This window comes from Abrus precatorius, unplaced genomic scaffold, assembly GCF_003935025.1.
Source record: "Abrus precatorius isolate BTA unplaced genomic scaffold, Abrus_2018 Scaffold10, whole genome shotgun sequence".
NCBI classification, from domain to species: Eukaryota; Viridiplantae; Streptophyta; class Magnoliopsida; order Fabales; family Fabaceae; genus Abrus; species Abrus precatorius.
In genome coordinates, this window is record NW_020874292.1 from 15,797,194 (window position 1) to 15,822,391 (window position 25,198).

At 37.6% G+C, this 25,198-nt stretch overlaps 2 non-coding genes and 1 pseudogene across 2 annotated transcripts; 2 read left to right on the top strand and 1 right to left on the bottom strand.

The window, feature by feature from the left end:
• LOC113851956 overlaps positions 1 to 19,635 on the bottom strand; it is a 121,652-nt pseudogene extending 102,017 nt beyond the window's left edge.
• Positions 8,485 to 8,591, top strand: LOC113853433. Its single transcript, XR_003502605.1, has one exon. It is a non-coding gene; the product is annotated as a small nucleolar RNA R71 (small nucleolar RNA).
• LOC113853331 lies at positions 12,690 to 12,796 on the top strand. Its single transcript, XR_003502504.1, has one exon. It is a non-coding gene; the product is annotated as a small nucleolar RNA R71 (small nucleolar RNA).
• Positions 19,636 to 25,198: the final 5,563 nt, after the last annotated feature.

Sequence of the window (25,198 nt, forward strand, 5' to 3'; positions counted from 1 at the left end):
TATCATGTGGGTGAAAACTGTAACATGCATATTCAATTAAGAACAGGGGCAAGTTCTAGAGAATGCAGCCAAATATGATTAATCACACAAGAAAAAGAATTAGACAGCTCAAATCTCACTAGGTATTTATAAGTGATCATGTAGATTAATGAAAACACAATGCACTTTTCAGAAATATATGCACCTAGTGGCAACTGCCTCATTTTTTTAAAAATACAAGTGTGATCTCATTTTGAGAATGGGAAAAACAACTTAAAAAGAAATTCACACAGAATTCACAAAATTGTCAATCATTTTTATTTGATTCACAGCCAACAATTTATTATCTATTCTAGTATTTTAGTGTTTTTCAAAAACAATTCAGTCTAATGTGAGGCTAACACATGAATAAGAGGTAGAGAATGAAACCCCCCTTTCATGGAAGCTTGTGCAAGAGTCACCATCCAATGTGTGTGAGTGTTGTGTGTGTGACATTCTCTGCACAAAAACACCAGAATTCCATCAATTCGCAGCAAGAGAAAGGTAATTAGTTAGAAAACTAATATAAATGCAGAACAAGTATGTGAAATTTAACCCAAATTGTACCAAATAGTGATTACAACCCAAAAAGTTTAAAACTACCAGAAATTTACAAACTCCTAATAACAGAAAATAAATTCCTAAACTAGTCCTCTGCTGCATCTACCTTCTTCTTCTTCTTCTTCTTCCACTACCTCTTCAAATGGTGGCTGAGGAAAGTGGGTTCTGTATATTGGCATATTCTTGAAAACAGAAGAACGAAGGCACTGGCATTCTCTACCAAGTCTGGAGTATGATACATTTCATCTTTGGTCATTCCCAATTTCTAACCAATATTCAGCATAATACATTCCATTAACATAACTCCAGCTTTGAGGCTATTGTGCAGCTCAGTCTGCCTTTCAGCCAATTGATTCTGCCCTTCAGCTAGCTGCTTCAGAGTGTCCTTCATCATCATCAGTTTCTCTTTCTTGAATTGTGAAGGAATTGGGGCGGCAGAGGTGTAGGAAACAGTTGCATCTTTTATCATAGCTGCAGAAATGGATGGTGCAGCTTTAATTTTCTCTTGGTAATTGCCAAACTCTACTCCTGCGTCTTCACAAAGTAATGTAATTACTGAAGGGAAGGCTAATGAATCCTTTTTTGTCTTCAGTATTCCCAAAATGCATTCCTTGGCAAAGGGCAGAGCAGCCCTCTTGACAGCTAGTGTGGAGCTATGTTTGATAGGCATGAAAGAATTTACGATAAACATGCTCCATACTTTGACAAAGGGCAGAAGATTTTTGGTGACAATGTGCTTTGGCTTCTTAGACTGGTTAAGCTCCCATGTGGTGCCTGGTTTCCCAATCCTTTCCAAAATTTGCACAAAATCAATATCTAGACTTTCCTTAAATGTTTTGAAGTCCAATTATGCAGCATGTTGTGCAGAATTAATTTCCAGCACCCTGTTGATGTTTGCTGGTGAGAAGTCAATCCTCATGCCTTTGACCATGGAGCTGAACTTAGGGATTCCTTTTCCTTTAAACCTCATGGCATTGGCATAGAATTCCTGAGTGATTTCCCTCTAACCCAGGCCAGCTGTTGCACAGAAGAATTCCCAGCCTCTTCTCTGGATTTCCTCCTTGAATTCTGGGTAATTGTTCCCAGCTAATTGGAATGCTCTATCAGGAACAATTTTTCTTAGAATATTGGCTCTGAAAAAGTTTTCATGAGCCAAACTTCTGAATCTTGGATCATGTGTGGCAGGTGGTGAAGATCCTGAGGGTGTAGCTGTTCTTGGTGGGGGTGATGGTATAGGTGAAGGTGCAGGAGATCGTGTCTGAGGTGGTGGAGAAGGTGAAGGTTCAGATGCAGGTGCAGAGTATCTTGTCTGAGGTGAGGGAGAAGGTGAGGGTTCAGAGATCTGAATAGGTGAGGAACTTGAGACACCATCAGTTCTGGTCCTCTTTGATGCTGCAGCTTGGAGATTTCGGTTGGATCTTCTTGTTGGAGTTGTGGAAGATGCAGCTTGCTTCTTAAGAGGACCTACAGGTGTGTTGAATGAAGTCCTAACCATTTTGTACTTTTCTGCAAGAAAGGAGTAATTGTCAGTTTAAAATTTTAGAACCATAGAATAATCCTATGCTGCATAAAGTGCAATCAAGCAGTTTGCAGAAATTTAAATTTTCTAATACTTCACATCATGCAGTCTGCTAATAATATCATTCACATTCAAATACCAACACCCAATTGCACAACTTAGTCAAAGTTAGTAGATATTTAAAACAGAATTGTTCATAACCAAAACAAAACTTAAAATGTAATTACAGTACTCAAAAGTCTGAAATTCTAATTACAATCTTTTGACAAAAATTAAACTAATGATAGAAATTTAAATTCTTAATCTACTCTTCATCTTCATCCTCATCCTCATCTTCCAAATCATCATCTTCATCATCTTCTTCTTCCTCTTCTGCAGCAGCTGCTGGTGGAGCAAAATGAGTTTTGTAGATGGGGAAGTCTTTGAAGACAGTTGACCTCAAGCATTGGGCATTCTCTGCTTGATCTGGAGTGTGGTACAAGCCTTCTTTGGTCATGCCCATCTTTTGACCAATGTTCATGAGAACACCATAGCTACTGTAATTGGAGGTGCAGCTCTAATTTTGATTTGATAATCTCCAATTTCAATACCTACATTCTCACAAAGAACAGTTATTGAAGAAGGGAAAGCTAGAGAATCTCTTTTTCTCTTGAGGATGTCCAGAATGCATCCACTAATCACTTCTCCTACATCTATATAGAAATCATTAATTATAGCATATAGGAGTTCAGCTCTCTTCACTGCTAGAGTGGAGCTATGCCTAACAGGCATGAATGAACTCAAAATAAAGGTGCTTCACACTTTTGCAAAGGGCAAAAGGTTCTTGGTTGTGATGCATTTGGGCTTTTCTGATAGATTCAGCTCCCAAGTAGTCCCTGGTTTTCCAATCCTCTAAAGGACTTGAACATAGTCCTTGTCTTCAGCATCCCTGAATGCTTTAAAGTCTTACTGTCCAGGTTGTTTTTGAGTCTTAATGTTGAGGACTCTATTGATGTTAGCAGCAGAAAAATCAACTGTTGTCCCCTTGACCATGGAATGGTATTTAGGCAGCTGATCTCCCTTGAATCTCATGGCATTGGCATAAAATTCTTGTGTAATGTCTCTCCATCCAATGCCAGCCATCATGCAGAAGGATTCCCATTCTCTTTTCTGAATTTCCTCCTTGTATTCTGGATAATGGTCTTCAGCTATCTCAATTGCTCTATCTTAGACAATCTTTCTTCTCAAGATATTAGCTCTGAAATAATTCTCATGAGCTATGCTCCTGTACCTTTGATCATGTTGAGGATTTGACCTTGATGAAGAGGCTCCTACTAATCTTTCTCTCTTTGTTCTAGGAGTACCTCTAGAAGAACCAACTGGAGTGTTGTCTGATGTCCTTACCATTTTTTTTTTTAAATTTCCAGCATAAAAGAATATTTCAATACCCTGAAAGACATGAATGTAATGCAATAAAAATTCTATAGGACATTTTCAATTTCAGAACTGATCTCAGAATATCAAAATATGAACAATGCAGAACATAAAAATATCATAACAATGTAGAATATGGTTCCTTGAAGCATTTAAACTCAGATACTCATGATTTTGAATGCAAAATGCTAGAGTTCAAGAGTTACATTTATGCAGAATTTTCTTCCTAACTATTTTTCACTTTAAGTCCTAAGGTTAACTCATGCAATCTGTCAATGTAGGTCTTTTTCCATCTAAAAATCTATCAATTGAAGTGAGAATTACTCTACATTGCCTTGTAATTGCATATTCAGATTAGTTATTAACAAGAAAATTTCTATTTTTCCATTACACAGTGTTTTCCACAATTCTGCAAAATGAAGAACCCTAATTTCTAAATCAGAGAAGTAGAATACTGACCTGGATTTGGAGAAATGTGCAGAATGAACTTCAATTGATTGCTTAAAAACAAATTTCGTTCAGCAAAAGGTCAGAACGATCAAGAATTTGAGAAATGAGATGAAGAAATGAAGATTTGAGATTCTGAAAATGGCTCTGCGTGGTTCCTTATATGCATTTTAATGGACATGCTTACTGAACGTGGCCACTTTTTTCAGAAAAAATGGAAGTTGTAGAGATGATGTTGTGTGTGTGTTCACTTTTTCTGGCAAAAGTGAACACTTTGAGGGTAAATAGCATGTGCGTGTTCGCTATTGCTAGAAATAGTGAACATTCCAAAGGGCTTTGCATTGAGTAATTTGAAATGAACTGCGTGTGTTCGCTTTTTCCAAAAAAAGTGATCACGCGCAGGTAGTATCCTTCTGCGTGATTACTATTCCTAGAAAAAGTGGTAACGCGCATCAACCTTAACTTGTAACTACACATTACTCATGCGCGTGATCACTATTATTGGAAAAAGTAACTATGCGCATCACATTACCTCTATTTAAGCCTGGGCGTGGTTACTTTCACTGGGAAAAGTGATTGTTCCAGAGAATGGTGTCTTCCAAAGCGTTCTGCGTGTTCACTTTCATCAGCAAAAGTGATTTTTCCAGAGAAGGATGTCGTTCCTTGCTCCTTTGCGTGATCACTTTCATCAGCAAAAGTGATTGTTCAGAATAGAACCTTGTAATTGAAGCTCTGTGTGATCACTTTTCTGTAAAACAGTGACTCCTTTTGTTATTCAAAGCTCCTTAGAAACTTAATTGCCTCATGCATTCAATTTCAATCAGCTCATTTACGCTCTTTTAACGTCACTAGCTTGACATTAAATGTTCCTCACTGCTGAGAAACCAAGTTAATGCAAAAAGTGTTCCTATTGAATTCTCCTCCATTGTAAATCTTCAGTCTTTGGCCATTGACTTTAAACTTTCTCCCTTCTCTCTGATCTTCAAGTAACACAACACCAAAGGGAGATACTTCCTTTACCATAAAAGGTCCTGACCATCTAGACTTGAGTTTTCCAGGGAACAACTTCAATCTAGAGTTGAATAGTAGAACTAGCTGCCCTAGTCTGAATTCTCTCTGCAAGATGAATCTGTTATGTATTCTTTTAGTCCTTTCTTTATACAGTTTTGCATTTTCATATGCAATTTGTCTGAATTCCTCTAGTTCATGTAGCTGTAACACTCTCTTTTCTCCAGCCTTGGTTGAATCAAAATTCAGCCATTTAGTAGCCCAATATGCTCTATGTTCAAGTTCCACAGGAAGATGACATGATTTCCCAAACACTAATTGATATGGTGACATACCAATTGGTGTTTTGAATGCAGTTCTGTATGCCTATAATGTATCATCAAGCTTCCTTGACCAATCTTTTCTTGAGTTACTGATTACTTTCTCTAAGATCTTCTTGATTTCTCTGTTTGAAATTTCCACTTGTCCGCTCATTTGAGGATGATAAGGAGTTGCTACTCTGTGTTTTACTCCATACTTATCCAGAACATTATCAAGGTATTTATTGCAGAAGTGTGATCCTCCATCACTAATCAGAATTCTTGGCACTCTAAATCTTGAAAAAATGTTTTTCTTTATGAAGGAAATCACCACTTTGGCTTCGTTTATTCTGATTGGTATAACTTCCATCCATTTAGACACATAATCCACTACCACAAGTATGTATTCATGAGAAAAAGAAGTTGGAAAGGGTCCCATAAAGTCTATTCCCCATACATCAAACAGTTCTACCTCCAAGATATTGTTCAAAGGCATCTCATGTCTTCTGGAAATATTACCAACTCTTTGGCATTTATCACAGTTTTCTACATAAATTTTTGCATCTCTGAACAATGTAGGCAAGAAAAATCCAGCTTGTAATACTTTGGCAACTGTTCTTGATCTACCATGATGGCCTCCATAATCTGAATTGTGGCAATGCCATAGGATATCAGCTTGTTCTTTCTGTGGAATACATCTTCTCAAAATGCCATCTACTCCAATTTTGAATGGATGAGGAACTTCTCAAATATAGAACTTGCTGTCATGAAGAAATTTCTTTCTTTGCTGCCAATTCATTCTCTTTGGAATGTGCTGAGTGGCCTTAAAATTTGCTATATCAGCAAACCAAGGTAATTCATCCACAGTTAGCAGCTTTTCATCAGGAAATTCTTCATTAATATCCAAATAATTTGATGGCAATATACTAATTCGCTATATCTCGAATTTCTAACTCAAATTCTTGAAGTAGTAGAATCCATCTTAGCAGTCTTGGTTTAGCATCCTGCTTAGAAAACAAATATTTCAAAGCAGCATGGTCAGTATATACCACAACCTTGGACCCTACTAAATAAGACCTGAATTTATCAAAAGCAAATACTATAGCAAGCAACTCTTTTTTAGTGGTTGTGTAATTAATCTATGCAGAGTTTAGGACTCTACTAGCATAGTAAATCACATGTAGTCTTTTATCTTTTCTTTGTCCTAATATAGCACCCACTGCATTGTCACTTGCATCACACATTAGCTCAAATGGTATAGTCCAGTCAGGTTTAACAAGAATTGGAGCAGAAATCAGTTTTTCTTTTAAAACAGTAAAAGCATGCATACAAGATTCATCAAATACAAATGTTGCATCCTTTACAAGCAAGTCACTCAGAGGTTTGGCAATTTTACAAAAATCTTTAATGAACCTCCTCTAAAACCCAGCATGGCCTAAGAAACTTCTAATTCCTTTCACATTCACAGGTGGAGGTAATTTACTAATCACTTCTATTTTAGCTTGATCAACCTCCATCCCTCTAATTGAAATCTTTTGGCCAAGCACTATTCCTTCTTGCACCATAAAGTGACATTTCTCCCAATTCAACACCAAGTTGGTGTCTTGACATCTCTGCAAAACAATGGACAAATTAGATAAATAATCATCAAATGAATTCCCAAAAATAGAAAAATTGTCCATGAATACCTCAATTATTTTCTCAACCAAGTCAGAAAAAATAGCTAACATGCACCTTTGAAATGTAGCTGGAGCATTACACAGCCCAAAAGGCATTCTTCTGTATGCAAATATTCCAAAGGGACAAGTAAAAGCAGTTTTTTCTTGATCAATTGGATCTACAGCAATTTGGTTATAGCCAGAATATCCATCTAAAAAGCAGTAAAATGCATGTCCAGCTAACCTTTCTAGCATTTTGAGGAAGTTTTCTTCTAAGAATAGCACTGCACTCCTCTGTCAAGGGTACAGTCTTATCATGTTCTAACTTCCTTTTCTTGGAGAGTAGTTCCTCTAAGATGGCATTTGCTCCAAAGCTTCAGCAAATGGGATGTTAATTTGCAGCTTTTTGAACACGTTTAGAAACCTCTCAAATTACTCCTCTTACTTAGGATTTTGCACTCTTTGAGGCAGTCTCTTATATTTTTCTGGATCAATTGGCTTGTAAGTGTCCTCAAATAATTGCTTCTTTGTCTTTCTTTCAGAACTTTTATGAACTTCTTCATTCTTTTCTGAATGTTCTCCCCTTAGTAGCTTGAAGTTCCCTTGCTGCAATTTGTCTTTTAAATCTCTTTCCACTGCTGCATTTTCTACTTGCTTTTCTGCTGCAACATTATTCAGTTTTTTTTCAGCTGGTTTTGGACTGGCTACAACAGCTCCACTTCTTGTAACTATAGCTTGACATTGTTCCTTTGGATTCACCATTGTGTTACTTAGAAATCTTCCTTCATCTCTGCTTGTTAATTGTTTAGTCAGCTGTCCAATTTGAGTTTCTAACTTCTTCATAGAAGCTTCTTGATTCTTGATGCTGGATTGAGTGACTTTCATGAATTGTAACATTGTTTCCTCAATCTCGTTCATTCTTTCACTCATTGGTCTAGCTGAATGTTTACTCCTTTGAGGTTGAGTAGAAGAATTTCCTTGAAAGTACTGTTGTTGGTGATTTCCTGCATTTGAAAATGGAAGAGATGTATTAGTGCTTTTCATTGCAGAATTCTGAGGATTCCATTTATAAAATTGTTGATTCCTATTATTAGAATACTGAAATCCAGGAGGAAATGATTGTTGAGGATAAGATTGTTGCTGTCTTTGATAATTCCCCATATAATTGACTTGCTCTTGTGGTTCAGGGGTAGGTACATCGCATGCACCATTAGCATGATTCCCTCAACAAAAATCGCATGTCAACTGACTTGTTACCACATTTTCAGTCTGCAAATTATTAATCTGCTGAGTCAAAGCTGGTATTTGATCAGAAAATAATTGGTTCTGCAGCTGATTCTGTGCAAGAAAAGTTTCCATCATCTTTGTTTCATATTCATTGCCTCTTCTTGTGTTTCTCAAGTTGGAATTCTGATACATGGATGAAGCCATCATCTCAATGATTCTTTGGGCTTCTTCCAAGGATTTCATGCTCAAAGATCCTCTTGCAGCTGCATCAATCATAGTTCTAGTTACTACATTCATTCCATTATTAAAAGTTTCCAGCTGCATTCATTCTGGAATACAATGATGTGGACATCTTCTCAGCAACTCTTTATATCTTTCCCATGCTTCATAAAGTGATTCTCCTTCCTGCTGCACAAAAAATGTTATTTCTCCTCTCAGCTTAGCAGCTTTTGAGGGAGGAAAATATTTTGTTAGAAATTTATTCACCAGTTCAGGCCATGTGGTGATACTTCCCTGAGGCTGTGATTGTAACCAACATTTAGCTTTGTCTCTTAAAAAAATGGAAATAGCCTCAGTCTTATAGCATCTTCACTTACTCCATTCATCCTTATAGTATCACACAACTGCAGAAAATTAGAAATATGCATATTAGGATCATCAGAAATTCCACCAAAAAATTGGTCCTGCTGCACTAGGTGAAGTAAGGCTGGTTTTATCTCAAAATGATTGGCTTGAATGGTTGGTCTAACAATTGAAGAATTATAGCCTTGCATATCTGGAATTGCATAATCTCCTAGTGTTCTCATTCTATGTTGTTCTGCCATTTCAACTTTTGGAGTTAGTTGTCTAAAAGGTGAATGTTTCCTATTTGCAAAAGGAGTGACTTGAAATTCTGGAGAATGTATAACCTCTAGATCACTGTCACTTCCTAAAGATCTCTCTGCTCTAGTCTCTTTTCTTAATCTCCTAAGAGTTCTATCAATGTCAGGATCAGAGACAAGAGTAGATTTATTTTTGTTTTTGCCACGCATATACAACTAAATACAGATATAGTATAATGAAAACAGAAAATTGCACATGTAATGTAATATTTGCAAAAAATTTAAAGAAACAAATGCTCAATCTAGTTATTTTCCTGTTACTAATGATATTGAAACAAATTATTCCCCGGCAACGGCGCCAAAAACTTGTTACTCTTACAACTATTGTTGTACTAAAAGTAAACTGATTAGCAAGTGTACTAGTGCTGTTGTAGCAAGTTATAAAAAAATCTTAGAATCAAATTAAGTTCCAAGTATCGTCCCCAGGGAATAAAGTTCCCAATTACCACTTCACAAGATCACAATTAGTTGAGCTTTACAAATTTCAGATAGATTTGGTATGAATGTATCAAAAACAAAATTAGAAAGTAAAACAAAACAGTTAGTACAAAAGTATATAGTAAATAGATGTAGAAAAAGTAGTAAGGAAATTGTTTCACCAAAACTTCAACATTGAATCAATAAAGTTCTGAACTTTCAAGCATTTAGATGGAATGACAATCAGTTTCACGTTATATTAATCAAAGGACAATCCCTTGCCTCAATGAATCTAGCATCTAATCAAATCACTCTAATCCCTTAGATCTAATCCAATCAAATGCTGCATTAAGTTTGAGAAACTAAAAGATTGCAAGATTAAGATATCTTATCCCTAAGAAACCAATAACCTTGGCAATTATTTCAGATTTGAGAAACAAATTCAATTCCCATTGATAAGAGTTCCTCTATGATTAGTTGATCAAATTTCCATTCAATCACTACTTTAATAGCAGAATCAATCACTCAATCCAATCCAAAACTCAAAGTTCAGATCCAAAATCAATTCAACATTTCCATTTTAGATTCACAGTTCCTAACCACAAAGAGTTTAAGCAAACATTACAAAAAAAGAAGAGAAGAGAAGAGGAGAAGAGAATGAACAAAGAAGAAACATATTCAAGCCAATCTCCAATCTGATCCCTCAAGAAATGAAGCTTGGTGTTCATCCTCAATCTCCCTCTCTAACTTTCTCAACAACAAAAACAAATGGCAAATGAAAAATGAACAAAAACTCTCTAAATTCCTAAGCTAACTGCCATTTATAGAATTCCCGCTCTGCTGGCGTGATCACTTTTTCCAGCAATAGTAATCACACAGAGGTTAATTCTTCATTTCCACTTGCGCGTGTTCACTTTTGCTGGTGATAGTAGCCACGTGCACTTCAAAGTGTTTACTTTTGTTGAAAATAGTAGCCACGCAGAAGCTTCCCTTACTGATGTCATGCGCATGTTCACTTCTGCTAGAAATAGTGAACACGCAGAAGCTACCTTCTTGCGCATGTTCACTTTTGTGGATAATAGTGAACACGCGCAGCTACTTTTCTTGGAGGACTCTCTGGAACGCTCACTTTTTCCAAAAAAAGTGATTACGTAAAAGCTCTTCTCATTGCAACCTCTCTGGAACGATCACTTTTTCCATCAAAAGTGATTACGCAGAAGCTCTTCTTCATTTTATGGTTCTGGAGTGATCACTTTCACCAGCGAAAGTGATCACTCAGAGGCTGTTCTTCAATTATCAACTTCTTTCCTCCAGTTTTTGCTACTTTTCTTCTATTTTTCCTTTGATCATCCAATCCTCATGAACTTAGCTCAGAATTCCCTACAAAAGCATACTGGAAATGTCACTTTTTACATAGAAAATCAATGAATTTTAAAATAACTATGTTTAAAAGTGACATGCAACATTTTATTATTTTTTTAAGGGTTTTCTACTATTTCTAGCATGTTTTCTTTATTAATTGCACTAAAAACTATTGTAAAATACTAGTAAAATATGGATTCATCAAAACACATGAAACACTACCTTCTCATCTTGAACTCGAAGCATAAGTTCACCTTTCTGCACATTTATTAAGGCTCTCCTGGTTGCAAGAAATGGCCTCCCTAGGATCAAAGGAATGTTAGAATCCACTTCCATGTCCATAATTACAAAATCTGCAGGAAAAATGAACTTATCAACTTTAACTAATAAATCTTCAACAACTCCATACGGATAAGTGTATGATCTATCAGCTAGCTGCAGTGTAATGTTGGTGGGCTTCACTTCCTCTTTGCCAAGTTTCTGCAGAACAGCTAATGGCATCAGATTTATGCTTGCTCCCAACTCACACAATGCTCTTCCTACAGTACAGTTTCCTATTTCATAAGGAATGCTAAATGATCCAGGATCTTTCAGCTTTTGAGGAAGCTTTCTCTTGAGAATGGCACTGCACTCCTTTGTCAAAGGTACTATTTTATCATGCTCTAGCTTCCTTTTTCTGGAAAGTAGTTCTTTCATAAACTTTGCATATGAAGGCATTTGCTCCAAAGCTTCTACAAAAGGGATGTTAATTTGTAATTTCTTAAAGACATTCATAAACCTTTCAAATTGTTCCTCTTGTTTAGGATTTTGGACTCTTTGAGGATAGGGCAACCTCTTGTATTTTTCTGGATCTATTGGCTTACAAGCCTCCTCAAAGAGTTGCTTTTTGGTTTTCCTCTTAGAATTTATAGGAACATCTACTTTTTCTTTTGAATGGTCTTTTTTCAATAGCTTAAAATTTCCTTGTTGCAGATCTTGTTCAATTTTTCTCTCAGCTGCATCATTTACTTTCTTTTCTGCTGGTTTAGGACTTGCAACTACAGCTCCACTCCTTGTAGTTATGGCTTGACATTGCTCTTTAGGATTGATTACTGTATTGCTTGGAAATCTTCCTTTATCCCTGCTGGATAGTTGTTCAGCTAATTGTCTGATTTGTGTTTCCAGTTTCTTCATGGAAGCTTCTTAGTTCTTGAAGCTTGTTTGAGTCACCTTCATGAATTGCAACATAGTTTCTTCCATCTCAGTCAACCTCTCATTCATAGGCTTGGAAAATTTATGGTTTCCTTGAGGTTGAGTGGATGAATTCCTCTGAAAATAAGGCTGTTGTGTTGCTGGACCTGCATTAAAAAAAGGTAAATTTGAGTTAGAATTCTTTGCAGCAGAATATTGATTATTCCAATTAGAATACTGCTGAGTTCTATTATTCAAAAATTGAAATCCAGGAGGATATGATGGCTGTTGTCTCTGAAAATTATTAATATAATTCACTTACTCTTGTGGTTCACTTGTAGATGCCTTACATGCACCATTTACATTGTTTCCTCCACAAAAATCACAACTTAGCTGACTGGTAGGCATACTCTCTATTTGCAGATTGTTGATTTGTTGTGTTAAGGCAACTAATTGTTCTAAAAACATTTGATTTTGTAGCTGATTCTGTGCAAGAAAAGTTTCTAGAACCTTAGCTTCATGACCAGAGTTTCTTCCTTGATTTCTTGAGTTTGAATTCTAATACATTGAAGATGCCATCATCTCAATAATTCTCTGAGCTTCTTCCAAGGACTTTGTATTTAATGAACCTCCAGCAGCAGCATCAACCATTGTTCTTGTTGCTGCATTCATCCCATTATAAAAAGTTTCCAATTGCATCCAATCTGGGATACAATGATGTGGACACCTTCTAAGTAATTCTTTGTATCTTTCCCAAGCTTCATACAATTATTCTCCTTCTTGCTGCACAAAGGATGTAATTTCTCCTCTCAACTTAGCAGCTTTGGATGGAGGGAAGTACTTAGTTAGAAACTTATTCACAAGTTTTGTCCAGGTTGTGATGCTTCCTTGTGGTTGAGCTTGTAACCAGCATTTTGCTCTATCTCTCAAGGAAAGAGGAAATAGTCTCAATCTGATAGCTTCTTCACTAACTCCATTCATTCTTATGGTGTCACATAGCTGCAGAAAATTTGAAATATGTAAGTTAGGATCATCTGAATTTCCTCCAGAAAACTGATCCTGTTGGACTAAATGTAGTAGGGCAGGTTTAATCTCAAAATGGTTGGCTTGAATAATTGGCCTAATTATAGAAGAGTTAAAACCTTGCATGTTAGGAATAGCATAGTCCCCTAATGTTCTAATTCTGTTTTGTTCTGCCATTTCTATTGCTGGATTTGGTTGTCTCAAAGGTGTAGGTGTTCTTTTTACTCTAGGATTACTCTAAAATTCTGGAGAATGGACAGCTTCTAATTCACTATGACTCCCTATGACTTTTTCTGCTCTAGACTCTTTTCTCAATCTTCTCAAAGTTATGTCTATGTCAGGATCAAAGACCAGAATTGATTTATTCATGTTTTTACCACGCATATACAAATCAGATTAAAAAAAAATTAGACTACAATCAATATTCAGAAATGCACAACAGAAATCATGCAAAATCTATCAGTAAAAGCATATAGAAACTTAAATCTAGCAGTTGCAAAATTGTAAAATCATGTAAAAATATGTAGAATGGCAATTACAAATATGAAGAACAATGAAAACGGAATTTATGCAAATAAAAAGAATGTAAAAACTCTATGTAGCAGACAATAATATTATGCAGAACACTACATAAGGTGCAGTAAAATTATGCAGAAAGCACTTTGAAAGCAAAGCAACAAAATAAATGCTCAATTTAGTTACTTTTCTACTACTAATGATATTTAAATGCAAAATTCCCGGCAACGAGAGAGAGACAGGGAACTCTTCCTATTAGTCCTATCAGTCACTTCCAAGGTGTTTTAGTGGCCCAAGATGAGTTTTGCACGCGTTCCTTAGCGACATAGCAAAAGATGACCAAGGCAAGACCCAAATTAGAATTTGGGCCCAAAGGCGCCAGGAGGCGAGAGAGAGACAAGGAACTCTTCTTATTAGTCCTAGCAGTCACTTCCAAGGTGTTTCAGTAGCCCGAAATGCGTTTTCCACGCGTTCCTTAGTGACAAAGCAAAAGAGGACCCAGGTGACCCCCAAGTTGAAATTTTTGCCCAAAGGCACTAGGAGGTGTAAGAGAGACAAGGAACTCTTCTGATTAATCCTAGCAGTCACTTCCAAGATGATTCAGTGGCTCGTGATGAGTTTCGCACGTGTTCCTTAGCGACTTACCAAATAAGGAGCCAGGCGAGACCCAAATCGGAATATGGGCCCAAAAGCGCCAGGAGGCGAGAGAGAGACAGGGAACTCTTCCTATTAGTCCTAGCAGTCACTTCCAAGGTGTTTCAGTGGGTCGAAATGCATTTTGCACGCGTTCCTTAGCGACAAAGCAAAAGAGGACCCAGGTGAGCCCCAAGTTGGAATTTTTGCCCAAAGGCACCAGGAGGTGAGAGAGAGATAAGGAACTCTTCCATTGGGTGCAATTTAGGGACCTCACCCTCTCTAATTCATGTAAGAATGCTCAATTACATAAGAATTACACCTCAATTTCAATAAAAAAAGAAGTAAAATTGAAAAGCCCCAAATTGGGGAATCTATGAACCCTAACCATAAATGGAGAGAAATTGAGAGAATTACCTTGCTTGGAACCTTGGGTGTGGTGAGGGAAAGTGCATTTTGGACCTAGGAGTGAGTGGGTGTGAATGGGTGTGAGTGGGTGTGAGTGGGTGTGTGAAATGGTGACATGAAAATGGTGCGTGTTGGGCGTTGTGTGGTGTGAGGAGTGTGGGAAATGGTGAGCGTGTTCACTTTCAAAGGAATTAGTGCCTACTTTGGGTTGGGCCCAAGGGAAATAGTGCAAATGGTGTACGTGCCTACTCCAAACAAGAAAAGTGGGAGCATCTAAGAGGTTAAAATTGATTCCAATTTGCGCGTGGCGGCTTTCATCCAAGAAAGTGACAACTACAGTAAGCTTATGTGTGTGGGCATATGCGCGTGGTGACTATGGGGCTGAAAAGTGGGAACTCCAGAGAGTTCCTCTTCATGAGCATATGCGCGTGGTGCCTATCATTGAAGAAAGTGACAACTTCAGTAAGCCCCAAAATACAATTGAATTGCGCGTGGCTACTTTCAAGGGAGAAAGTGGGAACACCAGAGAGGCTACAATGCAAGGAGATTTGCGCGTGGCTACTTTTGGTCTCCAAAGTGTCCACGCGCAAATGATTGAGCTCCTGGGTGCCAAAGTGGTCACTCCCACTCTTAAAAGTGGGAACTACAGAGAAGGATTTGCTTACCTTGAGCCAAAGTAGTCACTATAGCCTACAAGAGTGGCCACTTTCATGAAGGATGAATTGTACCTAGCAAGAATGAGTGCCCAAAGTGGTTACTGCTGCCAGAATTCCTACAAAATTGTGCATCAACAAAGAATTATTTACACAAAATTGAAGCATATCAGAAATTGCTTAGCTCATTACACCTCAAATGAAGACAAAAATGTAATTGAAAGAATGCAAAAGAGAAATAATGAAAAGACAAAATTGCTTATCCACTTGTGAGTTGCCTCTCACAGAGCGCTTCTTTAACATCATTAGCTTGACGTTCGAAGTGATTTACTCATGACAAGGGTCTTGGTTGGAGGGAATGATGGGGCAATACACATCCATCTCTTCAATCTCCTCCACAGGAACTGAGTTCTCTAAAAAATGCTTCAGGCGATGTCCATTCACTGTGAAACATTTGGTAGTGGATTCACTCTTGATTTCCACTGCACCATTAGGAAACACTTGCGTGACTATAAATGGACCAATCCACCTTGAGCGAAGCTTTCCAAGCATGAATTTGAGGCGGGAGTTGAACAAGAGCACCTTTTGACCAACACAAAATTATTTCCTGGCTATCAACTTGTCATGGTATCTCTTGGTTCTCTCCTTATAAATTCTGGAATTTTCATATGCCTCTAGACGTAACTCTTCCAACTCTTGCAATTGAAGCTTTCTTTGCTCTCCAGCTGAGTCATAGTGCATATTACAAGCCTTCACTGCCCAGTATGCCTTGTGCTCTATCTCCACTGGTAAATGGCAAGCCTTGCCAAAGATTATTCTGTAAGGAGACATGCCCAAGGGTGCTTTGAATGCAGTCCTGTGTGCCCACAAGGCATCATCTAGTCTGCGGCTCCAATCTTTTCTGTGGGGCTGTACAACTCTTTCAAGTATTTTCTTTATTTCTCTGTTGGAAAGTTCTGCTCGGCCATTTGTTTGCGGGTGGTAGGCTGTGGAAACTTTGTGCAGAACTCCATATTTTCTCAGCAGGACTTCCATTGTCTTGTTGCAAAAATGACTCCCTTGGTCACTAATGATGGCACATGGGATGCCAAACCTGCAAAATAGGTTGGAGCGAACAAATTCTGCAACCACTCTAGCATCATTAGTCTTGGTAGCTTTAGCTTCTACCCATTTTGAAACATAGTCAACAGCAAGTAAAATGTATAAGAACCCAAAAGAAGAGGGAAAGGGACCTATGAAGTCAATACCCCAGACATCAAAGATGTCACAATATAGAATAGGTTGCTGAGGAATTTCCTGCCTCTTAGTGATCATTCCTCCTGACCTCTGGCAACTCTCACAGACAGAATATGTTCGCCAAGAGTCCTTGAAAATGGAGGGCCAGTATAATCCTGAGTCCAACACCTTTCTTGCTGTTCTTTGAGGTCCAAGGTGTCCTCCCACAACCAAATTGTGGCAGAACTACAATATGGATGGGATCTCTTCATCAAGGACGCATCTTCTGATCACTTGATCATTACAGAACTTCCATAAGTAAGGGTCGTCCCACACATAATGTTTGGCATCGCTCTTAATTTTGTCCCTTTGAATTTTTGATGCATTTGTAGGGAAAATTCCTTAAACCAAAAAATTAACCAAATCAGCATACCAAGGTACATGGGATGTGCACAACTCTAAGAGTTGTTCATCAGGAAAATCATCCTTGAGGGGAATGCGTTCAGGGACTCCCTCTATTCTGCTTAAATGGTCTGCCACCAAGTTTTGTGCTCTACTTCTGTCTTTAATCTCCAAGTCAAATTCTTGAAGTAAGAGCATCTACCTTATCAGCCTGGGTTTAGAATCTGTCTTTTTTAGCAAAAACTTCAAAGCAGAATGATCAGTGAACACCACAACTTTTGATCCTAACAGATATGATCTAAATTTATCTAATGCAAACACTATGGCCAACAATTCCTTTTCAGTTGTGGTGTAATTGGATTGTGCAGTGTCTAAGGTCCTAGAAGCATAATAAATGACATGAGGGACCTTACCAACCCGCTGTGCAAGGACAGCTCCCACTGCATAATTTGAGGCATCACACATCAGCTCAAAGGGTATTGACCAATCTGGAGGTTGGATAATTGGTGTGGTTGTTAAGGCTTTTTTAAGGAAGTTGAAAGCCTCCTTGCAGTCCTCATCAAAGTCAAATTCAACATCTTTTTGCAGCAGCTTTGAAAGAGGAATTGCAATCTTGGAAAAATTCTGGATAAACCTCCTGTAAAATCCTGCATGGCCCAAAAAAGAACGAACCTCCCTCACCCATGAGGGGTAAGGAAGGTGTGAAATAACATCCAATTTTGCAGGATCAACCTCAATACCTTTTTCAGAGATTATGTGTCCTAGAACTACACCCTACTCTACCATGAAATGGCATTTTTCAAAGTTAAGTACAAGGTTAGTCTCAATACACCTCTTCAAGACTTTTTCTAAATTGACTAAACATGCATGAAAGGAGGTGCCATAAATTGTGAAATCATCCATGAATACCTCTATGCAATGCTCCACTAAATCAGAAAAAATACTTAATATGCATCTCTGGAATGTGCCAGGAGCATTACAAAGGCCAAAAGGCATTCTTCGATAAGCGAAGGTGCCAAAGGGACATGTAAATGTGGTTTTCTCCTGGTCTTGAGGGGCAATACAAATTTGAAAATAACCAGAGTAACCATCTAGAAAGCAATAGTGGGATTTACCTGCCAATCTTTCAAGCATTTGATCAATGAAAGGTAGTGGAAAGTGGTCCTTCCTTGTGGCCTGGTTCAGCCGCCGGTAGTCTATGCAGACTCTCCAGCTGTTCTGGACTCTGGTAGGTATCATTTCATTCTTCTCATTCCTGACCACTGTAAGTCCAGATTTCTTGGGGACCACTTGCACAGGGCTAACCCAAGTGCTATCAGAGATTGGGTAAATGATCACAGCTTGAAGCAACTTTGTGACCTCCTTCTTCACCACATCTAGGATGATGGGATTCACCCTCCTTTGAGGTTGTCTCACCGGTTTAGCATCTTCTTCCAACAAAATTCTATGCATGCACATGGAGGGACTAATTCCTGGTATATCAGCAAGTGTCCACCCAATGGCTCTTTTGTGCTTTTTGATCACTTCTAGCAACTTCTCCTCTTGATCACTATCAAGCTTGGTGAAGATGATAACTGGGAGCTTTTCATTTGGTTCCAAATAGACATATTTCAAATGCTCCGGTAGAGGTTTTAATTCCAATGTGGGAGGTTGCTCTATAGAGGGAAGTGATTTAGCATTTTCATTTGACAAAATTTCTGCAACATTTAAATCAAAGGGGTTTGATTCAACTGTATTTGCTAAATCCAATACTTCACATTCCACCCCTATGGAATTATCAACTTCATCAACACTAAAACATTTAGAACTTTCATTCAAATAATCAGAATTTTCAGCACAAGTATCATACAAAGAATTTTCATAAGATTCACAAACAAAAGCATCTACATAATGGGAAAAATTAAGAAAAGAGTTTCTCAAAATTTCGGTCCAGCTCTCATCCACTAATGCATCAAATACGTCAATATGGAAGACAGAATGTTCTTCAATCGGATGTTTCATGGCATCCAATATGTTGAAGCGCATAATGTTATCCCCAAATTCCATGGTGAGTGAACCGGCATGTACATCAATCTTCGTTCTTGCAGTCTTCAAGAACGGTCTTCCCAAAATGATAGGTGCAGAATTTTTGAGTGACTCTTCTTCTTACATGTCAAGGATGTAGAAGTCAGCTGGAAATATGAGGTCATTCACCTTCACCAACATATCTTCAACAAGTCCAGCTGGGTGTGTTGTGCTTCTATTGGCCAACTGAATCACTACACCTGTGGGCTGCAAGGGACCAAGAGATAGAGAAGAAAAAATAGACAACGGCATAACATTAATGGATGCTCCTAGATCTAGCATTGCATTGTCTATCCTATTATTACCAATGATGCATGGAATAGTAAATGTTCCTGGGTCTTTACACTTCTCAGGCATTGTGGTTCTTTGTTTCTCAAAAAGTGCAGAAACATTCCTACCCATGTTGATTCTTTCATTACCTTTCAGACGCCTTCTATGTGTACACAAATCTTTCAAGAACTTGGCGTACTTGGGTATTTGTTTAATTGCCTCCAGCAAGGGTATGTTTACCTCAACTTTTCTGAAAGTGTCCAAGATTTCTTTGTCACTCTCCTCAGCTTTCTTACTTGGTTTGGCAATCATAACCCTTTGAGGGAAAGGTGGTGGAATTGCCCTTTCAGCTTCTTCTACCACTTCTTGAGTGGTGGGTGCATTTTCTTCCCCCCTTTCATCAACCAAAGGGCTTGGGATCTCCTTCTCCCTAGGCATTTCAGGCTCTTGCATTACCTTCCCAGACCGCAGAGTAATTGCACTGACATTCTTTGGGTTTGTGACTGTCTGTGTTGGGAGGTTGCCTGAACCTTGGGACTGAATTTGATTTATAGAGGAAGCCAACTGTCCCATCTGGTTCTCAATTGTTCTGATACTGGCCTCTGTTCGCTGTTGAAAATTAATGTTGCTCATGGCCATTTGCTTCACAAGCTCCTCCAATGATGGCTCATTCTTCTGACAAGAAGAGGCTTGGGATGAGGATGCTTGCTGCTGTTGGTGAGGTTGTTGCCCATGTTGTTGATCATTCCATTGGCGTGGCTGATGTGGCCTACCTAGACCAGCTTGGTAATTGTTACTTTGCTGATTTTGCTGGTTGGAATTTCCTCCCCACCTCAAGTTTAGATGATTTCTCCAGCCCGGGTTATACCGGTTTAAAGAAAGATCCCAGTTTGGTTGTTGCTTCTGCTGCTGAAAAGGAAATTTGTTAGTGTAAATATTTGCAGCATAGGCTTGGGGATTACCTTCAGGAGTATCTGACTCCTGCAATGTGGGGCAGCTGTCTGTATAATGATCTGCAGCTGAGCATATTCCACAAAGTGTAGCTGGAACTGGTGGTGGAGGTGTTGCAGAGACAGCACTCTTTTGCATTGCAGCTAATTGCTTTACCATGGAGGCTAGCTCATCAATCTTGTGCTCCAATTTGTTTGGTTCTGTAGCTTGAACTTCATGCACACCTCTAGTAACACAAGAATTCTGTCTAGTTGCAAATTGCTGGGAGTTGGCAGCCATGTTTTCTATCAAGTTCCTGGCTGCCACAGGGGTCTTGTCTACCAAAGCTCCTCCACTCGCTGCATCGATCATACTCCTATCCATTAGGTGTAATCCCTCATAGAAGTACTGGATCAGCAATTGATCGCTAATTTGGTGGTGGGGGCAGCTGGCACATAGTCTTTTAAACCTCTCCCAGTATTCATAGAGAGTTTCTCTTTCTAGCTGCCTAATTCCACAAATCTCCTTTCTTATAGATGCAACTCGGGAGGCTGGAAAGAACTTCTCTAGAAAGAGTCTTTTGAGGTTGTCCCAACTTGTTATTGATCCCGGTGGAAGGTAGTACAACCAGTCCTTTGCAGTGTCCATTAATGAGAAAGGGAAGGCCTTCAATTTGACATGCTCCTCTGGGACACCTTGAGGTCGCATGGTGGAGCACACAATATGAAACTCCTTCAAGTGTTTGTGAGGGTCTTCACCTGCAAAACCATGGAATTTAGGTAGAAGGTGAATTAATCCAGTTTTAAAACAAAAGGGGCATCTACATCTGGATATTGGATGCACAATGTTTGGTATGTGACATCCGGTGCAGCTAGCTCCTTAAGAGTCCTCTCGTCACCTACCATTGCTCCAAAACTAGAGTTAAGTGAAAATGGAGAAGAGTAAATAGAATTTTGTGTCACAGATTGCAAAGATGCAGTAGGTGATGATAATAATTCAGAGTGTTCAGAGTGATCCCTATGTGTCCTAAGGTTCCTATAAAAAGTCCTATCAATCTCCTGGTCTAATGGATACAAATCTCCAAGGTTTGATCGGGTCATGCACTAGATATCAACTAACTAAATTGAAAGCAAATTGAGTAAATGAAATGACAAGAACAATTTAAAATTTCTCTGCAGAATTCTGCAGAATTATGCAGAAAAAACAGAGAAATATGCAGCAAAATGAGTGCAGAAAATTGAAAGTGAGGGATTGAAAATTTTCAGCACTTGAATGAAGGAAATGATGCAGAAAATCATGCAATGATAATGCAAAAACAAACCATAAAATTCGTATGACTATCAACACAATACAAAAACTCAAAATGAAACAAACACACTAACATGCAAGACACAAAAACAGAGTACCAAGCATGTTCAATATAAGTTCAGCACCAAAAACTCCCCGGCAACGGCGCCAATTTGATGAAACGATATTTATCTACTTGTCATGCAAAAGATTGTCGTTAATCCTCATCAAATATGCAAAGAAATGAATGCAGTACTAGGGTGTTATCCTAGGTCGTCTCCAAGGAAATTTTGGTTGGGAACATACATCGAACAAGTGTAAACATGTATGTTAAAGCAAGTAAATTGGGGGGAGGTTTGTCAATTTCCGGGTTTTAATCAAGAACGAAATGTAAATTTAATGAAATTCAATCAATTAAAATGAGTAATCCCTAGTCAAGCAATGAGTTCTATCATTATTCTTCCAAATGATTCAATAATCCCCTTTCTTTCCCTTAAATTAAGTTAATCTAACAAGCGAAGACTAACTTTAACATCCCAATTAAAATTAAGCATCTTAATGGGCTCCAATCTCTATCCCTAAGATTAAGCAACCTCAAGGATTAACCAAAATTAAGCAATTTTGGATTAGAACTCGTTACGTAAATTAGGGTTCATTAAGCAATGTTCCCTTCATACAAATTCCATTTCATTTAGAGATTGGGGTTAATAAATTCAAGGAAAGAAAGATTTGTATTGCAATTAATCCCAAGAATTCAAGATTCATGTGCATTGACTAGGAATTACAAGGAAGTTTAGCCCTCCATGTGGATGGGCTTCACAAAAGAGAGAAAGAAATGCAAGAACGTAAACATCATTAATGCAAATTCAACAAAAATCAAAAGAGAAATTGGAAATTAAAACCTATAGAGGACCCTTGGCTGTCACCCAAGACTCCAATGTCGTAAGAAATTATCCCAATTTGGCAAAGAAAATTGTGTAAAGTGTCAAAAGTCCCGTACCCTAATTCCTAAAATCTATTTATAGTGGATGACATGTCACCAAAGTGTCCACTTTTGCCTTTGAAAGTGTCCACTTTGGGCCTTGAAAGTGTCCACGCGCAGGATGGAAGGATTGCCGCTTCTCTGGAGTTGCCACTATTTGTGCTGAAAGTAGCTACTTTGGTGCGCGTGATTACTTTGAGAGCCCATAGTAACCACGCGTAGGAAGGCTTCAAAATTAGCGTCCCTGGAGCTTCTGGAGTTGTCACTTTTGGGCTTGATAGTGGCTACTTTGGTGCGCGTGGTTACTTTGAGAGCCCATAGTAACCACGCGCATCATGCTTCCAATTTAGCGTCCCTGGAGCTTCTGGAGTTGTCACTTTTGGGCTTGAAAGTGGCTACTTTGGAACTTTTAATGCCCAGACTTGCTGTAGTTGCCACTTTTGCTCCCAAAAGTGGCTACTTTGGGGGCAACTTTCATCCAAGGACCAAGATTTCTCAAATTTAACTTGGGCATTCTGCAAAATCATCAAGATAATTAAAATTGCAACCTATATCTATGTAATTAAATGCAAATTAACTAAAAATTAATAAACCTATGATATTTACTCAAAATGTGATTTCTATATTATTTTCACTATCTAAGTCCATTTTTTCTATCAAAGAGCACCAAAAAGGCAAGTAAAAATATAATAAAAAGTGGATTCATTAGTGTTCCTTAGGCAATAAGCAAAAAAGGACCAAAGCGAGACCCAAATTGGTACTCGGGCCCAAAGGCGCCAGGAGGCGAGAGAGCGGTGGGGAATCCTTCCTTTGAGTCCTAGAGTCACTTCAAAGGATTTTCCGTTGCCCAAATCGAGTTTTGCATGCGTTCCTTAGCTAATAACACTAGTGGGAAAAATATTTTTAAAATCGGTTATTTTTTATTTTTAAAATCGATTGTTTAATCGATTTTGAAACGACCAATTTTAAATAGTGAACTTTTTAAAATCGGTTAACAACCGATTTTGAAACTAAACTTTTAAAATCGGATATGACACAACCGATTTTAAAGGATCGATTACTTTTAAAATCAGTTATGCGAAACTGATTTTAAAGAGTTCACTTTTAAAATCAGTTATGCGATGACCGATTTTGAAAATAAAGTTTTAAAATCGGTTATGGCATAACTGATTTTAAAAGTTCACTTTCAAAATCGGGTAAGGTATAACCGATTTTAAAAGTGGTGATTTTTTTTTAATAATTAGCTTGTTTCTCGAAAGAATCAATATAAAACCTGCAAATCAGACAATTCAGACAATTTCAATGATGCACAATTTCCTTAAATCACTTCATATAAATGACATCTCAATCATATTTATACTCCAAAGGAAAAGGAGTTTTAACTATGTCCAAAACTATAAACATAAGTCCTAACTAATCAATGTGTCAAGAAAAAATGTAGCCCATTGGTCCCTAATGGTATTCAAGACTTCTTGTGGCAATGATGATCGATCAATAAATATCTGTAAAGAAAAATTAATAGAATTAGAAGTAATTCATAAAACATAATAAAATAAAAAAACTTAAAATAAGAATTTTGAAAATTATAAAACTCACATCAGTCCAACCCGATACTATGTCTAAATCAACAATAGTATGCATTGTCTTCATTACATAATATCCGCACTCAAAGTTTTCTTTTTGCTTATGAGACTACAAAAAAATATATAAAAATCAATTTCAATAGTAAGGATAATAAAAATAAAATACATTAGATTAAATATCATTCATGGAATTAAAATAACCTACTTTAAGAGATATCCAAAGCATTTTTTTTCTTCAATTTTGAGCCCTTCAGTATGTAATATCCTTCCATTGCTCTGATAATAAAATAACATTATTATTATGGTTTAAAATCAAATGTAATGATAATCAACAAAAGAAAGTAGTTGTTTTTAAATTACTTACTTATCTAATAATTGTTTGAACTCTGCAGGCGGAGGTCTATGTAATGAACAAATGCATACAACTTTATTTTCCATAGGACAAATAACCATTAGTTGCCAATGAGCACTACATTGAGAAACATATGTTGAGATAGAATACACTCTTAAAACTTTTTGTAATCAATTAATGGTAAAGATAACTTACTCAGAAAAGTAAGGGGCTAGGTAAACTTTTTTATTTGAGTCAGCCATCCAATTCTGGATGTAAGCTTGTGATTCTTCTGCCTTGTTCCCACTTTTTTGGATTGACTCGGGTTCCAAAAATCCATAAATGTGGTCATTTTTCTTATTGACACTTAATTTATGAATATATCTACAAGGTTAGAAACAAAGTTAGAATAAATCAACAAAACAAAAATGGAATTCATTAAAATACTTACAATAACCACAACTGCAAAATTGATATGTTCAGCATACAGTGCCCATTAATAATCTCTTATATGTCACTTTGACTTATATATAGAGGTATATTATTAGATCTGCCAAACACCACATGTGGCCAAGGGACTTGTTTGGGTCGATCATCATCTTCCATATCTGCGACTAATCTCCATAGCCTCTTTATCGGAGGTAGATTTCTTGAAGGGGTAACCACAACCTTCTCCTTATCCTTTGGTGGGGCAACAACATCCTATTCAACAACGTACAATTTTGATATTATACTAAATTAGAAGAAAATAACACTAAGTTAAAATTAAATATTACTTAAATAACATACCTCTGAAGATATCATCTTCACCAAACTCTGAGGTCACTGAAGGAAGGTGTTTAGGGCTTGTCCCATCATTTGAACCTCCTCTGTCGGCACAGGAACTCTTGCCTCTGGATGTCTAACATCCATTACTGAAAC